Consider the following 25,842-nt stretch of genomic DNA (forward strand, 5'->3'; position numbering starts at 1 on the left):
AGGGAGAAAGGGTGGAGCCCGCCCCTCCAAGGGTGGGCAACAGTTGGCAAAGGGCCAGAGGGTTGCCCTGGCAACGGCAGCTACCCGGAAAAAGCTGTGGCTCCTGCGGGGCAGGACTGTGGACTGGCACTAGGTGGTGCCCCGAAGCAGTTTCTATACCCAGAATGCAGCCTCTGGTCTCCGCCTCCTCCGGGGAGCTCACACTGTTGTGCCCCCTGCACTGGCCCACTGGCCGGAGGGTAGGACTCGCAGGAGGAGCAACAGAGGCGCTGCTGTGCACCCTGAGGCCTGACCACAATCCCGCCCTGTGAGTGTGTTTGATGAGGGGCCGTGCAGGGCTCCCTTAGCGAGCTGACCCCCGCCCTTCCTAACTTCTGTACCCCAGTGTTGGGCAAACCAACGTGTTGCAAATGTAAAACAAGTGAGTTAGGTTTGCTCACTTGTATTTTGCATTGGCACGGGGCACGGCCAGGTGTGTGTGGTCTGTGGAAGGCTGCGGGGGGCTTGCCCTCAGGGCGCAGGTTGCAAATTGTGGACTGTCTGCTGCGCTGGGTAAGGGCGGGTGTTTGCTATTGTTTGCTGGAAAAGGGGTATATTCTTCCAGCCTGTTTTGGCTGGAGAGTCCAGAGGGAGGGAGGGAAGGGGAGGTTGAGAGAGAAAGAGAGAGAGAGAGAGCGCGCGCGCGAGCGCTGAGGGGCTTGGGAGCCCTGCTGAGACTGGTGGGGGGGGGGGACTGTGAGGAGAAAGGGAAGCAGTGGTCCCAGCCTGTTTTCTCCCCCCTCCCCTCCTCCCTTAGGAGGCTTAAATAAACTGGACGGCCCACCATTTTCTGTCTCCACAATTCCTTTACCGTCCGCCGGAATCCAATGAAGAACCTGCATAGCCAGGGCATTGGCCGCTGGCCTTATAGCCAGGATGACCTCCAAGTGATAGCCCTACCCTGGGAGCCTATTTCACACTGAACATGCTGCAAATCCCGCACTGATACAGTTCCAACGTTGCTAGTAAAAGCAGACGTGGCTTCAGTAGGGCCAGGAGGAGCCTGCCTGCTGACATTGCAGGATAGGCTTTTGGGGTATACTGTAGCTAGCCTACTAATGCCACGCAGGTGACAGTAAATGATTTATACAGTTACGTTTTACATTTCTAAGTGTGTTGTAATATAAAACTGTAGTTTCAAGCCCTCTTCTCCATAAGCAGCCATCATGAGAAATTAAAATGTCTTTCATTTTCCGAACAGCAAATAGTAATTTAAAAAGGAGAGGTAGACTTCTTGTACTCAATCATAATAATAGTAAGGAATAGATAAATATTAGGTTTCTTCCCCCACATTACTCATATATGTTTTCTCTATATGACTATTTTAAATTTGCATAGATAATCATTGTTTCCCAAGGTGATGATGCCTGTGATAATATTCTTCCTCACATAATCAACGTGTGCATATTACAAAGGTCTCTGCCACTGTTACACACGCAGAGAAGGAACCAGGGAGACTCTTTAAAGAGGACAAGATACTGCAGTGTGTTCATTGCTTGTTCTAAACTCTTTTGAGATTTTTGCTTTGTAGCTTCCATTTTTACACGAATGCTCTAGAGCAGGGGATGGAAACCTTTCTGGGTGAGAGAGCCATGAACGCCACATATTTTAAGATGTAATTATGTGAGAGCCATACAATGACCCGTGTATGTTATGCATTATCCAATAAAAATTTGGTGTTGTCCCGAAGGACAGCTGTGATTCGCTTCAGCCACCTGCAACCGTGAACATGAGCGATAGGAAATGAATGGATTGTAATACATGGGAATGTTTTATATTTTTAACGTTATTAATTTTTTTATTAAAGATTTGTCTGTGAGCTATATGCAGTCATCAAAAGAGCCACATCTGGCTCGCGAGCCATAGATTCCCAACCCCTGCTCTAGAGGTAGGTGGTGGTCCTTACTGCAGCCTACTTCCGTTTTTCTTCCCTCTTCCTTAATATGCAACTGCTAAGAGATGGACTAAAAAATTCCATGAAGTAATATTTAAAAATGACATAACTTTGTACTAAGTATCTCACCCAACAACATGAATGAATCTTAGAAATGTAGCGTTCAGTGAAAAAAATTTACCAGTGCATGCCTGACGGGTGGTGTCTCAGTGGATTGAGTGTCAACCTGAAATACTGAGGTCCCAGGTTTGTAACTTGGAAGTCACCAGCTTGAGCATGGGCTTATCAGCTTCAGTGCAGGGTCTCTGGCTGAAAAGAACAATCTGTCTTGAGGCCAAAGGTCGCTGGCTAGAAGCCCAAGGTCACTGGCTTGAGCCCAACCTCGATGGTTTGAGCAAGGTGTCACTAGGTTAACTGGAGCCCCCCAAGTCAAGGCACATATGAGAAATCAATCAATGAACAACTGAAGTGCCGCAACTATGGCTTGATGTTTCTCATCTTTCTCCGTTTCTGGCTCTCTCTCTCTCTCTCTTCTCCTCCAAAACAGAAAAAAGAAATTTGTGAAAGACTAGATAGATTTTTATAAAGCTCAAAAGCAAGCAAAATCAACCTGTACTGTTTCAATATGCCTACATATGAGGTAAAACTGTTTTTTAAAGGAAAGTAAAGGTATAAGCCCAGATTGTGATTATGTCTTGGAAGTGGGCTGGGGATGGAACAGGAAGGGGCATGGAAGGAGGATTAATAGTACTGGAGGTGTTCAACTGGGTCTTCTGTTGATTAGAGGGGTTCTCTGACACTCATTATTTTGCTTCAAAATTTAGAAATAGGTCGGCCCTGGCCGGTTGGCTCAGTGGTAGAGTGTCGGCCTGGCGTGTGTGGGACCCGGGTTCGATTCCCAGCCAGGGCACATAGGCGAAGCGCCCATTTGCTTCTCCACCTCCCACCCCCTCCTTCCTCTCTGTCTCTCTCTTCCCCTCCCGCAGCCGAGGCTCCATTGGAGTAAAGATGGCTCGGGCGATGGGATGGCTCCTTAGCCTCTGCCCCAGGCGCTAGAGTGGCTCTGGTCGGCCCTGGAGGGGCAGAGCATCGCCCCCTGGTGGGCAGAGCATCGCCCCTGGTGGGCATGCAGGATCCCGGTCGGGTACATGTGGGAGTCTGTCTGACTGTCTCTCCCCATTTCCAGCTTCAGAAAAAAGAAAAAAAAATTTAGAAATAGGTCAAATATACTAGCATATACGTAACACTATATTACATATTTTTGATGTATCAAATATTACATAATTGTGGAAAAGGTACACAGAAATAAAGATAGCTAATTTAAAGCCAGCTTGCCATGTTTATACTAACTAGTGCATGTGGACGAGTTTATTGCTTTGGATGTACACACACACAAAAGATATTCTCTCAAAGTATCAGAAATGTGTTTTGGTTTTAAATTATTTCCCACATTTCTTTGCAAGAATTTCTCTGTGAATTTCATTGTGATTTTCTGATGAAAAAGAATTAGGTATCACTAAAGCGTGGATGTCACCAAGTCTGGGGACGTTAAAAGTTACACATTTCACTTGTAGTGTCTAAAATACTTTACAGAATCTCTTATGAAGCAAACAATAAAAGGCAAAATTAAACTCACAACCTACAGTCGAGCCACTCTTTTAGCACTCGGTGGCATATCTGTCTAATGGTGGCTGTACGGGACATTGCAGGTATGGAATAGCATCACGGGAAGTTCCGGTGCACAATGCAGCTTAGAAATGCTATAAAGCTTTCTTTTTCAGTAGAGAAGTACAAAGTAAAATTTCTGTTTCTGTCTCTAGAACACCATCCTCAGCATATGCGGTATAAAAAGTGAGTGGTTAGAGACCCATCTGGAAGTTTCTATTAACGAGCTTTTGGAGCAGAAACAACAATGGAAGAGAGCATGACTCCTATCTTCACAAAAGTGGCTACACTGCATAAGTTTTAGATAAAATAGGTTTGAATGTCACAAAGCATAAATATTAGGTCTAGTGTTGTTATTTCTGAGCCATTCTGATTTTTAACAATCTTCAGTAAGTAGTTACAGGCAATGACCTGTGATACAAATTGCTAATGTTATTCAGTTTTTTTTATTTTTTTTATTTTTTTATTATTATTATTTTTGTATTTCTCTGAAGTCGGAAAGGGGAGGCAGTCAGACAGACTCCCACATGCGCCCGACCGGGATCCACCTGGCATGCCCACCGGGACAATGCTCTGCCCATCTTGGGGCGTCGCTCTGCCACAATCAGAGCCATTCTAGCGCCTGAGGCAGAGGCCACAGAGCCATCCTCAGCGCCTGGGCAAACGCTGCTCCAATGGAGCCTTGGCTGCGGGAGGGGAAGAGAGAGACAGAGAGGAAGGAGAGAGGGAGGGGTGGAGAAGCAGACCGGTGCTTCTCCTGTGTGTCCTGGCCGGGAATCGATCCTGGGATTCCCGCACGCCAGGCCGACACTCTACCACTTAGCCAACTGGCCAGGGCCTTAATTTTATTCAGTTTAATAACTAAAAATAGGCCTGACCTGCGGTGGCACAGTCAATAGGGCGTCAACCTGGAATGCTCAGGTCACTGGTTGGAGACCTGGGACTTGCCTGGTCAAGGCACAGACTAGAAACAATGGCTCCTCCCTCCCTTCTTTTCTCCCTCCTTCCTGCCTTTCTCTCCTCTCTGTAAAAATGAATAAATAAAATCTTAAGAAAATAACTTAAAATAGTAACTGAAATATTTCTATAGAGAATGTGTAATACTAATCTTAATGTTGTTACCTTCATTAATAATTTAATTTAATTTACTATGCCTTTGATTTTTTTTTTTTTTTTTTTTTTAGTGAGAGAGAAGAGGACAGATAGGGACAGATAGATAGGAAGGGAGAGAGATGAGAAGCAGCTACTAATAGTTGCAGCCCCTTAGTTGCTCATTGATTGTTTTCTCGTCTGTGCCTTAATTGAGGGTTCCAGCAGAGTGAGTGACCCCTTGCTCAAACCAGCGAACTTGACCTCAAATCAGTAACCCTGGACTCAAGCCAGTGTCCTTGGGTTTCAAGCCAGTGACTTTTGGCCTCTAGCTAGCGATCATTGGGTCATGTCGATGATCCCACACTCAAGCCAGCGACCCTAGGGTTTTGAACCTCTCTTCTCAATGTCCCAATGCTCTATCCCCTGAGCCATGGCATAGTCAGGCTGCCTTTGATTTTGACCAATGATTGTAAAATAGGAAGTAATGTTCTCCTAGGAGACGAAGTGGTAGAATTTGGAAATGCATTTTCAGTGTTTTAACTTTATATGTTGAAACACCTATTGTGGTCTTGTGAATGGGGTCGGTGCACTATCATCAGATCTTGGTGGCCGGTGTACCTAAGACTATAGAAAATATCAGCTTTATTGAGATAAAATTCTCATACTATAAATTCACCATTTAAAAATGAACAAGATAGCCTGATTCAGGGGTGACGCAGTGGATAGAGCGTCAGACTGGGACACAGAGAACCCACATTTGAAACCCCAAGGTCTTCGGCTTGAGTGCAACCTTATCTGGCTTGAGAGTGGGTTCACCAGCTTGAGCGCGGGGTAGCTGGCTTGATCGTGAGATCATAGATATGACTCCATGGTTGTTGGTTTGAGCCCAAAGGTTGCTGGCTTGAGCAAGTGGTCACTCGCTCTGCTGCAGCCTCCCACCCCTGGTCAAGGCACATATAAGAAAGCAATTAATGAACAACTAAGTGTCACAACGAAGAATCGATGCTTCTCATCTCTCTCCCTTCCTGTCTGTCTGTTTCTATCTTTCCCTCTCTCTGTCTCTGTCACAAACAAACAAAAAACACAAATGGACAATATAGTGGTTTTCAGTATATTTACAGAGGTATAAAATCATCACTGCTATCTAATTGTAGAACATTTAACTACCTCCAAACAAAATCAACCCCATACCCATTAGCACTTACTTCCCATTCCTCCCTCCAGCCCCTGGCAACCACTAATCTACTTTCTATCTCCATGAATTTGTATGTACTGGACATTTCACAAATAGAATCATGTGGCATTTTGTACCTGGTTCCTTTAACTTACCATAGTGTTTACTAGATGTGTCCATGCTGTAACATGTCTCAGTATTTCTTTTTATGGATGAATAATATTTCTTTGTATGGATTAAAATTTGTTCATGCATGTGTTGATGGATGTTTGAGTTTTCATTCTTTTAACCATTATAAAAAAGCTGCTATGAGCTTTTGTGAAGAAATTTTTGCGTGACCACAAGTTTTCATTTCTCTTGGGTATATACTTAGGAGTGGAATTGCTGGGTCATGGTACTTAGACATTTCACCTTTAAAGGAACTGCCAAAGTATTTCAGTTGCCTGTTCCCACAAGCAGTAAAAATGAAGGTTCCAGTTTTTCCACATCATTATCAACATTTGTTATTGTCTTAAAATATCTTTCACCATCCGGCCCTGGCCGGTTGGCTCAGTGGTAGAGTGTCGGCTTGGCGTGCGGGAGTCCCGGGTTCGATTCCCGGCCAGGGCACACAGGAGAAGTGCCCATCTGCTTCTCCACCCCTCCCCCTCTCCTTCCTCTCTGTCTCTCTCTTCCCCTCCCGCAGCCCCCGAAGCTCCATTGGAGCAAAGTTTGCCCAGGTGCAGAGGATGGCTCTGTGGCCTCTGATTCAGGCGCTAGAGTGGCTGTGGTTGCAACAGAGCGACGCCCCAGATGGGCAGAGTATCACCCCCTGGTGGGCATGCCGGGTGGATCCCGGTCGGGCGCATGCGGGAGTCTGTCTGACTGCCTCCCCGTTTCCAACTTCAGAAAGAAAAAAAAAAAAAAAAAATCTTTCACCATCCTAGTGGGTGTGAAGTGGTATCTTAATGTCATTATGATTTACATTTCCTTATTCACTAATGATGTTAAGCATCTATCTGTTCATGTACTTATTGGCCACGTGTATGTTTATTTATAGAAATGTCTATCTAAATCCTTTACCTATTTTAATTTTTAATTTATTTTTATTTTTAAAAATATTTTATTGATTGATTTTTACAGAGAGAGGATGGGAAGGCGCAGCAAGATATATCAGCTCATAGTTCCTTCACTTTAGTTGTTTATTGCTTGCTTGTTTATATGCCTTGACTAGGCAAGCCCAGGGTTTCAAACAGATGACCTGAGCATTCCCGGTTGATGCTGTAGCTGCTGTGCCACCACAGCCAGGCCCTTTGCCCATCTTTATATTGGACTGTCTTTTTCTTGTTGAGCTGTTTGAGCTCTTTATATATTTTGCAAAGAAGTTTCTTATCAGGTATATGATTTGCAAATATTTTCTCTCATTCTGTGAGTTCTCTTTTCATTTTCTTAGTTGTGTCCTTCAAAGCACAAAAGGCTCTAAGTTTGGTGAAGTCCAATTTATTTTTCATTTTGTTGCTTGTTTCTTCAGTGTCATATCCAAGAAGTTCCCTAGTCCAAGGTCTCCGAGATTCACTTTTATGGTGTTTTGTGTAAGAGTTTTGTATTTTAGCTGCTACATCAACTTCTATGATCCACTTGTTCAATGTTATTTCTATGAATGTGAATATCCAGTACCTAAGACTTTTAAGTCTATAAAACATGGGGCTGTGGTTTTTAAGGTGAAGACATTTCATCTGCTCTGGTTCTCACGGTAGATCATCCCTTGCCTCTGTACCTAACATCGATAGAGCAACCACAGAGCACTCTCTAGGTCTCCTGAGGGAGATTGACACTTTATCGAGTCCTGCGTCATAAGAATCTCACCACCCAGTTTGTGAGTAAACACACATACTTGAAAGGATAGACTAGGGGCTGTGTGTGTTCAGAGAGTTCAGTGTGGGAATAGGAAAGTGATCAGTATCCATCTGGCTGATTGTAGTTGAGTCTGTGTTAAGGAACGGCAGAAAATAAGGTTAGAAAGTTAACATGATCATTTCATTAGAAGTACTGAGCTGTAAGCTTAGACAATTTGGGTGTAATTTTCAGGACACTGGGCTGCCATTATAGGCTCTGGGGTAGGCAAGGAGAGGGAATAAGTAGGGGGAATAATCTGGCTCTTTGCAAAGTGGATTGAAGGTAGGAGAGACCAGGGGAAGTGAGATGACTAAGACCTGAATTAGCTGGTTCCACAGCCTAATTGCCACCTCCTCCTCCTGCCCCACCACTACTGTCAGCCTGGCCCAGCCTCCCTCCTCCCCTCCCTTCGCACATGGGAGCCGGGCTGGCCTCTGTCGGAGTCCCCTAACTCCCCTCCAGCACCACAGTATCTTACACTTTCGTATTGTGGAAGCTTTGGGTCTTGATGGAACCTCTGAAATGTCCCCTTCATTTTACGATGAGGAAAGTGAAGACAAGAGAGGTTAAGCAGGTCATTAAAATGCTGCTGTATGAGTGGCAGAATTAGGAATAATAATAGTGATTGTATGGTAAATGTGACCTCACAGCTTCAAATATTTTTTAAAAGTGTGTGTGTGTGTGTGTGTGTGTGTGTAGAACCTTTGAATTGGCATACCAACACCAAGGTTGAATTAATGACTGGTTCAGGCTGGGAATTTTTATTTTATTTTATTTTATTTTTATCTTATTTTTATTAATTTTAACATAGTGATATTGATAAATTAGGGTATATATGTTCAGAGAAAACATCTCCAGATTATTTTGACATTTGATTATGATGCATACCCCTCACCCAAACTCAAATTGTCTTCCGTCACCTTCTATCTGATTTACTTTGTGCCCCTCCCTTCCCCCCACCCCCTCTCTCTCCCTCCTCACCCCCTCCTCACCCCTCACCCTATTCCCCACCCCCATTACCATCACATTCTTGTCCATATCTCTCAGTCTCATTTTTATGTCCCATCTATGTATGGATTCATATAGATCTTAGTTTTTTCTGATTTACTTATTTCACTCTGTATAATGTTATCAAGTTCCATCCATGTTATTGTAAATGATCCGATGTCATCATTTCTTATGGCTGAGTAGTATTCCATAATATATATGTACCAAAGCTTTTCAATCCACTCATCCACTGACGGACACTTGGGCTGTTTCCAGATCTTCGCTATTGTGAACAATGCTGCCATAAACATGGGGGTGCATTTCTCCTTTTGGAACAGTTCTATGGTGTTCTTAGGGTATATTCCTAAAAGTGGGATAGTGGGACTAAGGCAGTTTGATTTTTAATTTTTTGAGGAATCTCCATACTGTTTTCCACAGAGGCTGCACCAGTCTGAATTCCCACCAGCAGTGCAGGAGGGTTCCCTTTTCTCCACATTCTCGCCAGCACTTATTCTGTGTTGTTTTGTTGATGAGCGCCATTCTAACTGGTGTGAGGTGATATCTCATTGTGGTTTTAATTTACATTTCTCTAATAATTAGTGATGTTGAGCATTTTTTCATATGCTTATTGGCCATCTGTATGTCCTCTTTGGAGAAGTGTCTATTCATTTCTTTTTCCCATTTTTTGATTGGATTGTTTGTCTTCCTGGTGTTGAGATTTACAAGTTCTTTATAAATTTTAGTTATTAACCCCTTATCAGACATATTATCAAATATATTCTCCCATTGTGTAGTTTGTCTTTTTATTCTGTTCTTGTTGTCTTTGGCTATTCATAAGCTTTTTAGTTTGATATAGTCCCATTTGTTTATCCTGTCTTTTATTTCACTTGCCCGTGGAGATAAATCAGCAAATATATCGCTGCAAGAGATGTCGGAGAGCTTACTGCCTATGTTTTCTTCTAAGATGCTTATGGTTTCACAGCTTATATTTAAGTCTTTTATCCATTTTGAGTTTATTTTTGTGAATGGTGTAAGTTGGTGGTCTAGTTTCATTTTTTACAAGTAGCTGTCCAATTTTCCCAACACCATTTATTAAAGAGGCTGTCTTTACTCTATTGTATGCCCTTACCTCCTTTGTCAAATATCAGTTGTCCATAGAGGTATGGGTTTATTTCTGGGTTCTCTGTGCTGTTCCATTGATCTATATGCCTGTTCTTATGCCAATACCAGGCTGTTTTAAGTACAATGGCTTTGTAGTATAACTTGATATCAGGAAGTGTGATACTTCCACTTTATTCTTCTTTTTTAAGATTACTTATTTTATTTTATTTTATTCTATTTTTCAGCAAGAGAGAGCCCAAGAGAGGGACAGATAGAACACAGACAGAAAGGGCAAGATGAGAAGCATCAGTTCTTCCTTGCAGAAATAACATGTTATTGTATTGTCAGTACCAGTTCTCCCTGTTAGAAGGGCACACACTAGGCACTACATCCCATACCTAATTCACCAGAAAGCCAGCTGTTAACCCTTAACCTGAAAATAGGTCATGAATGCTTCAGCCTTATAACATCATCTTCAGTGCTTCTTGAATAAAATGAGGGTCAGCATTGGGTGCCTTGACGCAGCAATCAAGACCGAAAGAAGGAGGTAGGGCAAAAAACCATGCAAATCAGCTGGTCTCCCTTTATGTCAGGAAAGCAGAAGCCTTCCTAGAATGCCCCTCAGCAATTTCACTAGCATCTCATTGGGCAGCAGCTCTGTGTTACACAGCCACCCCAACGTGCAAAAATGAAAGTACCAAGCATAATATTTAATTCCCTGTGTCTGCAGTAGAGAGAGGAAGGCTTGGAGGGGTGTTAAGGAACAGTCCGATCAAGCAGTATCTCTTATACTACTGTTTTTAAGCATACATTTCAGACTGACTAGAATAAATAAGAAATTCTAAAGATACGAGATCTGTATGGTATTTTTTTTCTTTTGAAGTTGAACTCAAGGAGAAGCTCATCTGATCTTCACTGTGAGTGAAAATTATTGATAACTAGATACAATTATATAAAACAAGAACTTAAAGCCTCTCACCCATTTTAGAATCTTTACAGGTTTTTTGTCTTAGACTGCACCTTAAATACCCCTGGTACTCCCAAGGGTTCTGTCTTTGGCATCCTCCTTTTCTGTTCTGTCCTCATTCATGCCTACAACTTCAAGAATCTTCTGTGCATTGATGTCTCATCATTTCTTTTTTTTTTTTTTTTTAATCTCCAACCCAAACTGCTCTTCTGCCTTAGACCCATATTCTAATAACATGCTGGCTATATTGCCTGACCAGGCGGTGGCGCAGTGGATAGAGCATCGGACTGGGATGCGGAGGACCCAGGTTTGAGGCCCCGAGGTCACCAGCTTGAACGTGGGCTCATCTGGTTTGAGCAAAGTTCACCAGCTTGGACCCAAGGTCGCTGGCTTGAGCAATGGGTTACTCAGTCTGCTGAAGGCCCACGGTCAAGGCACATATGAGAAAGGAATCAATCAACAACTAAGGTGTCACAACGAAAAACAGATAATTGATGCTTCTCATCTATCTCCGTTTCCGTCTGTCCTTATCTATCCTTCTCTCTGACTCTGTAAAAAAAAAAAAAAAAAAAAAAAAAACAACAACAACAACAAAACCATACTAGTTATCTCTACCTGGCTGTTTCCTAGACATTTTGGCTTCCTAAAAATTGTTCCTCTTCCCCTATCTTTCACCTCATCATACCACCGCCTGATATCCCTACCTGAATTTATATCAGTACCTTTTCTTCACTCTGTACTCACCAAATCCTTCTGATTTTACTATTAAACTACTCTCAATTCCATCCTTTTCTCAGTCGTCACTGCCGTAGGTCTATTCCAGGTCCTCGGCTTTCATCTAAGCAACTACAATTTCTTTTGATTCTTTGCCATTATTTCTTCTTTCTTGCTAGCCCTTGCCCTTGCTTTCTAAATATCAGCCCAAAGAATGAATCCGATCTGTATAACAATGTCCACTGGCTCTTAGATACCTATAGGGTAAGCCAGGCTCTTTCCCATGGCTGCAGCCTCATTTTCCAGGATTTTTCCTCCTCTTCCCCTTCTTCCTCCCCACATGCTCTACACTCCAGGTATACCTACCATTCCACACATGTCATTCACTCCAGGTCTTGGTGTCCATTTTCTTTTTTTTCTTTTTTCTTTTTTTTTTTGCATAGCTATTCTTTCTCTTTCATGTTGCCTTTTATTCTCTCTCTTCTTTAAATTCTTATTCTTTAAAGTACATTTTACTTTAAAGCAAATTCTTATCCTTTCTAGAAGATTCAGCTCAAAAATCACCATCTCTGTGAAACTCTCATGGCCAGAGCAGAGGTTCCCTCCCCTGTGTTTACATCTCTAGTGCCTCCTGTTCATTTCGTATTACAGGGTCTGTTTGCATGGCTTTCCATCACTTCATCTGCAGATATGTAGTAGACAGGCCGAGACCAGGTACCATATAAATGCCTGGTGAGTGAATAAACTCATTCCTAATAAAGTCAGACTCGATTTTCTATTTACACATGTAAAGAAAGATGGAAAAATTACAGAACAAAGTGTTTTAGTGTCTCGAAACGAAATAAATGATTAAAGATAGTATCCCGGGAAACAGGCACCTTGTTGGTGAGACTGCAGATTGGTATAATCTCTAAGGAGAAAAATTAGTTAATATCTACCAAAAATTTATTTATTTATTTATTTATTCATTCATTCATTCATTCATTTATTGTGATAAAGACAGAGAGACGAATAGATGGGGACAGACAGGAAGGGGGAGAGATGAGAAGCATCAGTTCTTTGTTGTGGCACCTTAGTTGTTCATTGATTGCTTTCTCATATGTGCCATGACTGGGCAGCTACAGCCAAGCCAGTAACCCCTTGCTCAAGCCAGCAACCTTGGGTTCAAGCTAGTGAGCTATGCTCAAACCAGATGAACCCATGCTCAAGTTGGTGACCTCGGAGTTTCGAACCTGAGTCCTCTGCATTCCAGTCCAACACTATCCACTGTGTCATCGCCTGGTCAGGCCCAAAATTTTATTTTTTAATATATTTTTATTTATTGATTTTAGAGAGAGGAAGGGAGAGAGGGAGAAACATCGATGTGTTTGTTGTCCCACTTCTTTATACATTCACTGATTGATTCTTTTATGCACCCTGACTGTGGATCAAACCCATAACTTTGACATTGGGCTGACGTTTTAACCAACTGAGCTATCTGGGCAGGTCTAACAAAATTTTAAAATGCACATACTATTCGGGCAGTTTTACATCTAAGAATTTATTCTATACTTACACATTTGGATATTTTTCGCAACACTGGTTGTAACTTCAGAACATCTAAAATAGCTTGAATGTCTCTCAAAAAGACTGGTTAATTATGGTGCCTCACAGATAATAGAATACTGTGTAACTATTAAAAGGAATAAGATAGGTCTGTATATATTTGTCACTAAGTACGAGATAATTTGTGAACTGAAAAAATAAAGAAAGATACAGAAGAATATGTATGATATGCTGACACTAGTGTTTATAAAAAGGGGACATAGTCTATATATGCTTGTTTATGCATTACAATGTCTGTGAAAGAATGCATAAGAAACTATTTAAAGTGGTTACCCCTGGAGAGGAAAACTGAGAGCTATGGTCAGCATTGGGAGACTTACTTTTCATTGAATATCCTATTTTATCTTTTAAAATCATGTATCATATACACAGAATAGCTAGCTAAATAAATGAATGCAGTAAAGATTTACTAATAAGATATCAGTCAATTTCACAAAACTAGATAATTATACATTGCCTTTAACAATTATCTTCAATCTTTTCTTGTTCACGGTCCCCACCCCCAGGAGAAATGTTTGCAGATACAGTTCAGTCATCCAAAAGTTATTCAGTGATCATTAGGTTACAGGGATACAGAATACAGAAGACATGTGAGACCCAAAATGTTTACACTCTTGTAGGGAGAATAAATATATACCCAAATAATCTCAATGGAGTTACTTCTCATTCAAAGCTTCTCTAATAGCAACTAAGTATAAACTCAACTTTACTTTCCAGAGACTGCCTTCTAGGGTGCAGTGGCAAGAATGGCAGCCCAATGAGCAAATACCCTTTGCAAGTGTGATCATGACTTAATGTAGGCATTAGGTAAAAGGAAAACCAGAGAGCAATGCCTAGGCCAGGCTCTGGCCAAGTGATGGTGACGAGTAAACAGCTATAACTTAATGGCACCAGAATTCCCCAAAGTGATTTTCAATAACTGGCAGTATTATATAAGTTGGCAGAAAAAGGATGTAAGGGCCCTGGCTGGCTGGCTCAGTGGTAGAGCATCAGCCCGGAGTGTGGATGTCCCAGGTGCAATTCCCGGTCTGGTCACACAGGAGAAGCGCCCAACTGCTTCTCCACCACTCCCCATCTTGCTTCTTTCTCTCTCCCTCTCTCTTCTCCTCCCCTCCTGCAGCCAAAGCTTGATTAGAGCAAGTGAGTCCTGGGCGCTGAGGATGGCTCAATGGCCTCCGCCTCAGGAGCTAAAAAATGGCTCCGGTTGCAATGGAGCAAGGGCTCCAGATGGGCAGAACATCGCCACATTTATCTCAGTGTTAACTTTGGGCAGATCTACTTCCAAGTGCACTCGAAGGTTGTTGGTGACTAAGTTCCTCATGGGCTGTTGGACTAAGGGCCTCGGTTCCTTACTGACTTTTGGCCAGAGACTGCCCTCTGTTTTTGAAAGGTGGCCATCTCCATCATAGAACATGAGAAAAGCCAGGGAGAATGTACCATCAAGACAAAAGTCACAGTCTGTTGTTAGAGAATTATAGAAGGGACATGTCATCGGATTGGGAAAAAGTCATTATGTCTAGCCTTTGTTCACGAAGAGAGACTTGCACAAAGGTGTGACTACCAGGGTGCAGGGTGAGGGGCTTTCAGAGCCACGTTCAAGCTGTCTACCACATGGTATATCACTGTAATTTATTCATTTTAACTACTATGTACTATCATATGTAAAAATTTTACAGCTTATGCTCCTGTTGGACATTGTTGTTGTTTTTCTCAACCCAGGACTTTGGTGTATGAACAGTGATGCTACAGTCATTCTTGCGCATGTGAGACCATGCTTCTCTTTCCTGAGCCATTCCCAATTCAGTAAGTGTAATACCAGAGTGATCACTACTAAGTCTTCCTTGATTAATTCTACCTGGAATTAATCTTGCCCCTTCTGTATATCCAAAGCACTTCATCTCTTATATTATTTGTTACCTGTTATTATGCTTATTTTGCACACATCACCTTTTCTCCTTTGAAAAAGAAAGTTGTTGTTGGCAGGGAATAAATTTGATTTTTCTTTGCAATGTACACATTACCTACACAGCACTTAGTGTATTATTAACCTTTCAGTAAGCATTATTGAGTGACTAAATTCTGTCAGCGCTCATTTTTTTAAATTTATTTATTTATTTATTTATTTATTTATTTATTTTTACAGGGAGTGAGAGAGAGTCAGATACAGGGATCGATAGGGACAGACAGACAGGAAGGGAGAGAGATGAGAAGCATCAATCATCAGTTTTTTGTTGCAACACCTTAGTTGTTCATTGATTGCTTTCTCATATGTACCATGACTGCAGGCCTTCAGCAGACTGAGTAACCCCTTCCTCGAGCCAGTGACCTTGGTTCCAAGCTGGTGAGCTTTTTGCTCAAACTAGATGAGCCCGCTCTCAAGCTGGCAACCTTGGGGTCTCGAACCTGGTTCCTCTCGCATCCCAGTCCGACATTCAATCCACTGCGCCACCGCCTGGTCAGGCGGTGCTCATATTTTTAAGGTCTTCAAAATCTGGCTCCAATAATCCAACTGTAACCTCCACTTCTCCCCAGTATGGGCCCATGTTCAGGTAGGTGAGTTTGTCTAATGTTCTCTTCCAGTCTTTTCCCACAGCAAATGCAGTGTTAATAAGTGCAGCCCAAGGCCAGAGAAAGAGCACCAGCACTGAGCTGACTATTGAACTGGAGAAAATATCCCAAGAAAAATGTGGCAACAGTCTGTCAACATTTATGAGCCTCCAGATGAAGCTTCTCAAGAGCAGTAAGAAGTCAAGGTTCCCAGAGCAGAGTGGAATATGGGCCAGTTGAAAATGAGAGGAGTAAAGTGAGGTTAAGAAAGAACTTCTATCCTATGCCTATAACAAGAAACTCATTGTAGATATACCTATTTCTGTGGTAGCAATAATGTTCACTTTACTTTTTCTTCTCATTGTTGCCAGCTACCAGGAGCAGTATGGGCAAGGGGAGGAAGGATGTCTCTGAGATTTCAGCTCACAGGAGGAGTTCAGATGACCAGAACTGGACCAGCACTATGAATTCCTGAGATGGAGGCCCTGTGGCTTCCTTGGAAAGTTCTGCACCTTTCCCCAACCCCTCCCCTCTATTAATAGCCCCACCAAGCCCCCCACCCCACCCCTCTCCCACCAGCCTTGTTTTGCTAGAGTTTGGGCTGCCCAGGTGTTCAGGCCAAATCCAGCCTCACTGGGAGGGTCAGGGGAACTGCAGTGGGAGTTAGCTGTGCCCTCTGCAGGGGAAAGCACTTCTTGGTTCTTGTTGATTCTGGGAGAAAGGCTTGCTATTCTACAGTCACTCTTAGCCCAAACATAACAAAGGTTATATAAAATGGTTGAGACCAGAGGAGAGCTGGTGCTAAGGGGCGCGTGAGTGGCACTGCTGCCAGATGTGACTTGGTGACCAATTGTGACACCAGTGCCAATTATTCATCTTTATCTCAGTGCATGGGACTAGCACCTCATTTGCTTGGGTCACTTACTATGTCCTACCTGTCTAGTCACTTTCCGTGCCCCAGTTGTGCAAATTATTCTGTCCTGAACTTCATATCCTCGATGCACTTCTGGGCCCCTAGACCTTTATTTGTGTAGCAGCTGTTGTGGCTCCTGGTCCAGGCTTGCTCACTTCTAGAGCTGGCCCTGGACCCTAACCTGCTGACCTCCGTCTCCCTGGGGCCCACTGAACCCTGTCTTCAGGATCAACAAAACCTCCCCAAAGGGCTCTCATATACTCTCAGGGAAGCTGAATTTCCCTCCCAACAGGAATCCTCAGCTCTGCAGACAGGCCCCTGAGGAAGTGGAAACTTCTCCGACCCCCCAGGAGGACCCAGCTCAGCAATCGGAAGTCCTTGTGGAGGAAGAAGCATTTTTCACCCAGGAGGAGGTTTCAGATCTGCTTCCATAGAAGAGCTCAGCTCCACCCCAAGGGCACTTTGCCAGTGCAGAGCTTTCTCTAGTTAATGAAGAGGGTCCTGCTGAGCCTGCAGAGCGCCCTGAGGTGACACTTTCCCATCCAGAGCCTGCTTAGGCCCAGCAGCCAACCACTACTCAAACCACAGTTCAGTCTGTGGACCTGGGGCTCACCATCAGCGCACAGCCTACGGAGCAGCTGGACAGCCACAGCCCAGCAGCAGACTGCAGCTCCTCCAGAGCACCGTGAGGGGGTATTTCACATCCGGAGTCCGTTCAGGGTTGGCCACCAACCTTGGCTGAGGACATGGAAGGTGTGAGATCTCTGCAACCAGAACCCCTGAGCTGGTTCCTCCTACAACTGAACAGAATGCCACCATGAGCGTGTGTGAGCTCTGCACCTGCAGGAATGAGATGCTGTCACGTGTGGCTCTTGGTCGAAAGCAGAGGCTCCACAGCGTGCCTGTGCTGCAGCCCAGCATCGACAATGACACCTTCACCTCCTTTTCTTTTACAGTTTTAAAATTAGTTGCTAAGTAGCCTGATCAGGCATTGGTGCAGTGGATAGAGCTTTGGACTGGGATGCCGAGGACCCAGGTTCGAGACCCCGACGTCACCAGCTTGAGTGCGGGCTCATCTGGGTTGAGCAAGGCTCACCAGCTTGAGCCCATCATGGCTGGCTCAAGCAAAGGGTCACTCCGTCTGCTGTAGGTCCCCCCCCCCCCCATCAAGGTACAGATGAGAAATCAATCAATGAACAACTAAGGAACTGCAACAAAGAATTGATCTTTCTCATCTCTCTCCCTTCCTGTCTGTCTGTCCTTATCTCTCTCTCTCTCTCTGACTATCTTTGTCACTGCCACAAAAACAAAACAAACAAACAAACAAAAATTAGTTGCTAAGTAAAAACATTCAGAAAAAAAATTGTAAGCCCTGGCCGGTTGACTCCAGTGGTAGAGCGTTGGCCTGGCGTGCAGAAGTCCGGGTTTGATTCCCGGCCAGGGCACACAGGAGAAGCGCCCATCTGCTTCTCCACCCCTCCCCCTCTCCTTCCTCTCTGTCTCTGTCTCTCTCGTCCACTCCCGCAGCTGAGGCTCCATTGGAGCAAAGATGGCCCGGGCGCTGGGGATGGCTCCTTGGCCTCTGCCCCAGGCGCTAGAGTGGCTCTGGTCGCAACAGAGCGACTCCCCGGAGGGACAGTGCATCGCCCCCTGGTGGGCAGAGCATAGCCCCTGGTGGGCATGCCGGGTGGATCCCGGTCAGGCGCATGCGGGAGTCTGTCTGACTGTCTCTCCTCGTTTCTAGCTCCAGAAAAATACAAAAAAAAAAAAATTGTATATGAAAGACATATTCTAGATCAGGATGATAAATTTTCATGGATTTTTAAGTTAAAACAAGAGACTTGAAAATATTTTATTATGGAGACAATTAGGTTTGGACCCAACATCTTTTGATTTTGAGCTTTTCTTTAAAAATTCAGGGCCCTGGCCAGTAGGCTCAGCAGTAGAGCATCGGCCCAGTTGTGGAAATCCTGGGTTTGATTTCAGATCAGGGCACTCAAGAGGCATAACTATCTGCTTCTCCACTTTGTTTTCTTCTCTCTGTCTCTCTCTCTTCCCTTTCCATAGCTATGGCCGGAAAGGTTTGAGCAAGTTGGCCCTGGGTGCTGAGGATGGCTCCATGGCCTTGCCCCAGGAGCTAAAATAGCACGATTGAGCAACAGAGCAGTGGCCCCATATGGGCAGAGAATCCCCGGTAGGGGCTTGCCTGGTAGGTCCCAGCTGGGGTGCATGCAGATGCCTGTCTCTCTGCCTCCCTCCTATCGTTTAGTAAAAGAAAAAAGAAAGTCTGCCAACACTTGGTCCCCATTACTACATGTGGCAACAATCAGATAGAACTGAGTACCAGCTGGCTCCTATGGAGAAACAGATGTTCTGTTTGCCGCAGTCTACACCACTCCCTCTTGTCTTACACCTAGCCCACTTTCATCATGCGTGTGTCCTGCCTGCTGCCATTTGAGTGTCTCAGTCATATACTGAATTTTAGGGAGCCTATTAACAAACTTCCCTGTGAGAAGAAAGTTAAGAGTCCATTTGAAAACAGAGGGAGAAAGCAAATTACTATTGCAAAATATTCTTCTGCTACTTTTTTTTTTTTTTTAGTAGAATTTTTTTTTTGTATTTTTCTGAAGCTGGAAACGGGGAGAGACAGACAGACTCCCGCATGCACCTGACCGGGATCCACCCGGCATGCCCACCAGGGGGCGACGCTCTGCCCACCAGGGGGCGATGCTCTGCCCCTTCGGGGCATCACTCTGCCGCGACCAGAGCCACTCTAGCGCCTGGGGCAGAGGCCAAGGAGCCATGCCCAGCGCCCGGGCCATCTTTGTTCCAATGGAGCCTTGGCTGCGGGAGGGGAAGAGAGAGACAGAGAGGAAGGAGGGGGGGGGTGGAGAAGCAAATGGGCGCTTCTCCTATGTGCCCTGGCCGGGAATCGAACCCGGGTCCCCCGCACGCCAGGCCGACGCTCTACCACTGAGCCAACCGGCCAGGGCCGCTACTTTTATTCTTAAACTCTTAATTTAGTTTTTCTCTTTCATGCATGTATTTGAATAGGTGCAGTCAACACTGGTCCTCAAATGGCCAACAAAGACTATAACTGAAAGAGAAACAAGGAGGTAATAAATGCCAACACTTTGATTATATTTTTCTTATTGTGAATACTCGTCTACGCAGCTGCAATACACTATGAAGTCAAAGAGCAAAATGTAGATGGTGAATAAAAAAGACTCTTAGCAGTATCTCATTCATTTAGAAAAATCAGGATCAAGCTCACCTGAATTACTTAAAAATTAAAATTATACTATTTTTGAAAGATGTAATTTTGCCCTATTTTCTCAGCCTTCCACTTTCGCCCCTCCTGACCCCTGTCGCCTGACATTTAGTTCAAGAGTAGGATCTCTGGGATTAAGGGCGGGGAGGGTCCCTGACATCTAAATCCCAATGCTTCTCCCTTTAGAGTTGGCATTCCCCATGGATGTGGTGCTGTTCTAGGGCACATGGGCCACAGCTGATCATGGGCACCTTCCTAGAGGACACAAACAGTTTGACTTGGTGATCTTTTGAAGGAAAAAGTTGACTCATTTCATTGTTAGGTTATTTAAAACATTGTATATGAAAACAAACACATTCTGGAGCTGGGTGACAAATTTGCATAGATTTTTAAGATAAAACAAGAAACCCCAAAATATTTTACTATGGAGTCATCTAGGTTTGGCCCAACATGTTTTTCTACTTTCCTCAGCAATCCAGGCTACGTTAGAAAAGTTTAAGATGTGCTGGAAGTCATGCCTGGACTTGGGGAAGGAGAGGGCCAGTGACCTTGGGCCAGGACAATTACAGGACCGTCTGGTGGGGAGGACACATTACTGACGGGGTCCCTGTTAGGCATCCTGACAGAGCAACAGAGCGTTTGGCAATGCAGGTGGCAGTCAGGATGTCAAGGACGGGCTTCGAGGGCCATTGGCACCCTCCCTCCCCCAGGTGCCAAGTCACCCCAAATAAACATGCCTTCTAAATAGGGTGTGCTGAGTAAGTGCAGCTTCAAGCCCACCATATTCCCAACCAGATAGCCACTGTCAGGCCCTTCTAATAGAAGTTCTGGTCCTGCCACTGTCATTTCTGATAACCCAGGCGGTGTGCAGTGTGTTTGTTTGGGAGAGGAAAGCCGTATTGACCAAGCTTATGGTTAAACAAAGCAACTTAGTACTTTGTAGGCAACTGGCCTAGCGTCATCCCCTCATCTTTGTTATAGGAACTCTACTTCACAACTGGAAAACCTACTTGGGAGTCAAGTACAGTAATTGGGTTCCTCATTTGTAACTTTTTTCCAGGCCCCATTATTTAAAAAAAAAAAAAATCATTCCTAATTAGGTAAGTTTCCATTTACCCTATAATCAGTCACAAAAATTCAATTCTCCTAACGCTTTTCTTTAAGAGATGGATTAGTGGAATTAATATAGTATCTCTTTACAAGTATTTTGGATGGTGTAGAGCAGGGGTCGGGAACCTTTTTGGCTGAGAGCCATGAATGCTACATATTTTAAAATGTAGTTCAATGAGAGCCATATAATATGTTTAACACTAAAAACAAGTATATGTGTGCATTTTATGTAAGACCAACACTTTTAAAGTACAATAAGTCTCTGAATTCTTTTTAAAACGTTGTTATACTGTTGCTAACCAATGATGAATAAAGTACTTCTTACCATTAATGTGACTTCTGGTGCTGCATGGTTTTGCTGGTGGTTTTGTAGTCTGCTTGACACGTGGTGAGGTTAAGCTTCATGCAGGCATTGAGACTTCCATCCGTTAAACGTGATCGTAGGTTGGTCTTAACATTCTTTAGATGTGAGAAAGACTGCTCACATGTATATATAAAGCCAAACATTTTCAGTACAGCAAAATTCACACGCTGCAGTGTGTGGTATGTGACGGGAAGCGCTTCCAAGTTTTGACAATCAGCTGGTCCGGGGGTTGAAATTTTTTCATTTCTCCCCATTTGTGTTTGCTTGCCAACACTGCTTGCTGTCGTGCAAGTCTTTCCAAATCTTCATTCAGTGACTTGAACTTATTCATCCACATGTCTGAGGCCTTCAGGTCAGCAGCTTGTAGTTCAAAATCTCTGATGGACACACTAGGGATGTAACTCAGGTTGCGCTGTCCACTGCACACTCATGTGGATGGGTGATGAACTTAAAAAGACCAGTGTGCTCATGAAATTCTCCGAAGCGCGCTTTGAATGACTGCAGGAGATTAGATGCGAAGCCCGCTAGCTGCTGCAGATCAAGATGTTGAGCAGGGTCACTTGCTGTGCATGCATCTTTAAATTCTCCCAGTTTTTCAAAATGTAGTAAACGACCTGTTTCAATGTCAGGGATGAAGAGTTCCAGCTAGTTTTCAAATGCAAGCACTGCTTGTTGAAGGGATAAGACTGTATTTCCAATGCCTTGCATTTTCACATTGAGCTGGTTCAGATGTTCAGTCATGACCACGAGATAGTAGAACTTCAGGAGCCATGTTAGCTAACTCAGGATGTTCGACGTTTTCATTTCAAGAAAAGTCCAGATTTCGCTCAGACAAGCCACAACACTGCTGAGCACCTTCCCTCTTAACAACCACCGCACATTGCTGTGCAGAAGCAGATCAGGGTAATTATTCCCAACTTCATCCAGCAGTGCTTTAAACTAGTGATCATTTCAAGCTTGGGCAACAATAAAGTTGACCACCCGAATGACCAGTGACATCACCTCATTAAGTTGCTTGCCACACATCTAAGCACAAAGTGCCACCTGATGTAGGATACAGTAAAAACTTAGGATGGGTCTCTTTTCATGTTCACGAGAAGTGCTACGAATCCTCTGTTTTTCTCCACCATGCGCAGAGCATCATCAGTACACATCGAAATAAGTTTCTCCATCGGTAGACTTTTTCTTTACCGAACTCAGTGAAAGACTTGAATAAATCCTCCCCTCTTGTTGTCTCCTTTTTTTTTTTTTTTAATTTATTTATTTTTTACACAGACAGAGAGTGAGTCAGAGAGAGGGATAGACAGACAGGAACAAAGAGAGATGAGAAGCATCAATCATTAGTTTTTCATTGCGCTTTGCAACACCTTAATTGTTCATTGATTGCTTTCTCATATGTGCCTTGACCGCGGGACTTCAACAGACCGAGTAACCCCTTGCTGGAGCCAGTGACCTTGGGTTCAAGCTGGTGAGCTTTTGCTCAAACCAGATGAGCCCACGCTCAAGCTGGCAACCTCAGGGTCTTGAACTTGGGTCCTCTGCATCCCAGTCCAACGCTCTATCCACTGCGCCACCGCCTGGTCAGGCTCTTGTTGTCTCTTTCATAGGCAAAACAGAAGACTTTCCTCACGTAATGTGTCACCGACAGCATACCTTGCAATCACACTGAACTGGGATAAATGGCTTACATTTGTTGACTCATCCAAAGCGAGAGAAAAAAATAGTGCTGCATTTATGTCCTTCGCTTTTTGCCTTAATTTGATTTGCCATCATGATGGTACGATAGTGAACAGTTCTTGCAGACAGAGGCATGTCTTTTATTCATTTGATTATCTTGTCTTTATCTGAAAAGTCGTCAAAAAGTTCATTGGCAACATCAAGCATGAATGTTTTGACATACTCCCCATTTGTGAATGGCTTTCCATTTCTCACAATTGCTAAAGCACCAGCAAAGCTAGCCGAATTCAAGTCACCTCATTGGGTCCAAATGCAGTTGCTGCTGACTAGCTTGCACTCTGAACAGTAGCTCTTGACATGCTTTCTTCCTGCTGTCCCCTGCTGGATATTTCGATGCAATTGTAGTATGGCAAGTGTCGAAGTGCCGCTTTATATTTGACCGTTTCATAATACAATTTTATCATTGCATATTAGACACACTACAGAAGCTGCTCTCTCCACAAAGGCAAATTCCTCTGTCCCTTCCTGCTGAAAAGTACTATACTCCTCATCGTTTTTTCTTCTAGACATCTTCTTTGTCAAAAGGGTTTCTGCAATTATCTATCTGACTACTTGATTAAAAGGAGGGAAGTTTACTTCCTGACCTCACAACGACCCCAGTATATTATGCATCATCCAATAAAAAATTGGTGTTGTCCCAGAGGACAGCTGTGATTGGCTCTAGCCACTCGCAACCATGAACATGAGTGGTAGGAAATGAATGGATTGTAGTACATGAGAATGTTTTATATTTTTAATATTATTAGTTTTTTTCTTAAAGATTTGTCTGCGAGCCAGATGCACCCATCAAAAGAGCCACATCTGGCTCACGAGCCATAGGTTCCCGACCCCTGCTCTAGACAAAGGGATCACAAGCCCTTCCTTACCCACTCCAACCAGTAATTGTGTAAGGCCAGGGGCCGCCATTGTGGCTATTCACATGCAGGTTTTCATTGAATTCGGGCAGATGGTAAAGAAATGGCAGATTTGGAGGATGGTGGGTGTTGGTCAAATAGTTTTTAAATAATGATATATCTGTTTGCTCACTTATAGTTAGCATTGGATGTGGGGGGACAGGCTGTAAGCAGGCAGGATTCTTATAACCTAAGGCTTAGTTTTAAGACTAAGCCTTTTCCACTCTTTTTGATGTAGGGTGGTGCACTCTCATGAGAAATCCCATTATGCCTCAGATAAGTGACTTTGTATCAGAGACTTCCTTGTTTGTATATTGGATTAAAGGTTTTGTTTTCTATACTATAAAGCGGGGCAGACCGGGAGCTTGCTCTCTCTCGGTTCCTGAGATTAGCATTAGAGAGGAGAGCAGAGAAAGGCCACGTGGAGGAGGCTAGGAGGAGCAGCCAAGATTGTGGAATGCTGAAGAAGAAGCCAGTTTGTGCAGAATTTCTGCAGGGAGAAGGAAGGAGATGGGGAACAGTGGTGAATAAGCCCGGTAAGCTACAAACATTTGATTCTAGAAAACTCGGATAAGTCAGTGGCTTTGGGAGCCCTGAATGGAAAGGGAAGTGTTTTCCCACTGTGTGTATTACTTGCCTGCCAGGTGCAAGCTAGGATTAAAGATGATGGCCCACCAGTTCGTGGCTCTATTGTTTCATTACCATCTTTCCGAATCTAATGTGAACCTGCATGTGAATGGCCACGATGGTGGCTACTGGCTTACATTGGGCCATTCATTTTATTGGTGTTTAACCAAAACAGCTAAGCTACAAGAAAAGCCAAGGAAAATCAGAAAATCTGTTTTTCTCATACAGGTCAAGGGATCAGGAGGCCTCTGCAATGCTGATAGCAGGAACCTAGAGAGCAAGAGCCCCTGGTCTGCCTCATTTTATAGTGTAGAAAATTAAAGCCTTTAAGCCAGTATACAAATAAGGAAGTCTCTGATACAAAGCCACTTATCTGAGGCATAAATGGGATTCCTCCTAAGAGTGCACCACCCCCTATCATGCAACAGTCAAGGGCAGGGGTCCCCAAACTACAGCCCGCAGGCCACATGCGGCCCCCTGAGGCCATTTATCTGGCCCCGGCCGCACTTCTTGAAGGGGCACCTCTTTCATAGGTGGTCAGTGGAGGAGCATAGTTCTCATTGAAATCCTGGTCAGTATGTTGATTTAAATTTACTTGTTTGTTATTTTAAATATTGTATTTCTTCCTGTTTTGTTTTTTACTTTAAAATAAGATATGTGCAGTGTGCATAGGGATTTGTTCATAGTTTTTTCTTATAGTCTGGCCCTCCAACGGTCTGAGGGATGGTGAACTGGCCCCCTGTGTAAAAAGTTTGGGGACCCCTGGTCAAGGGTGTGGGGAAAAGCTTAGTTTTGAGAAGACCTTAGTATTAGAAGGGACAGAAAAGGCTGTCTTAAAACTAAGCCTTAGGCTATAATGACTTTGGCAGCTTACAGCCTGTCTCCCACACCCAAAGCGAGCAAACATATACATCATATTTACAAACAGTTAAAGAATTAAAGATGCCTGACCAGGCAGTGGCACAGTGGATAGAGCCTCGGACTGGGATGCGGAAGGACCCAGGTTCAAGACCCCAAGGTCGCCAGCTTGAGCACCGGCTCATCTGGTTTGAGCAAAGCTCACCAGCTTGGACCCAAGGTTGCTGGCTTGAGCAAGGGGTTACTCGGTCTGCTGTAGCCCCACGGTCAAGGCACATATGAGAAAGCAACCAATGAACAACTAAAGTGCCACAACAAAAACTGATGATTGATGCTTCTCATCTCTCTGCATTCCTGTCTGTCTGTCCCTATCTATCCCTCTCTTTGACTCTCGCTCTGTCTCTGAAAA

General features: G+C 43.9%; 1 long non-coding RNA gene across 1 annotated transcript; it reads left to right on the top strand.

Moving 5' to 3' along the window:
• The first annotated feature begins 218 nt into the window (after positions 1–218).
• LOC136390971 (uncharacterized) lies at positions 219–17,931 on the top strand. Its single transcript, XR_010748795.1, has 4 exons — positions 219–307; positions 14,833–14,916; positions 15,694–15,921; positions 16,032–17,931. It is a non-coding gene; the product is annotated as an uncharacterized lncRNA (long non-coding RNA).
• The last annotated feature ends 7,911 nt before the right edge of the window (positions 17,932–25,842 follow it).

The sequence above is a fragment of the Saccopteryx leptura genome, chromosome 2 (assembly GCF_036850995.1).
Source record: "Saccopteryx leptura isolate mSacLep1 chromosome 2, mSacLep1_pri_phased_curated, whole genome shotgun sequence".
In the NCBI taxonomy this organism is placed as follows: domain Eukaryota; kingdom Metazoa; phylum Chordata; class Mammalia; order Chiroptera; family Emballonuridae; genus Saccopteryx; species Saccopteryx leptura.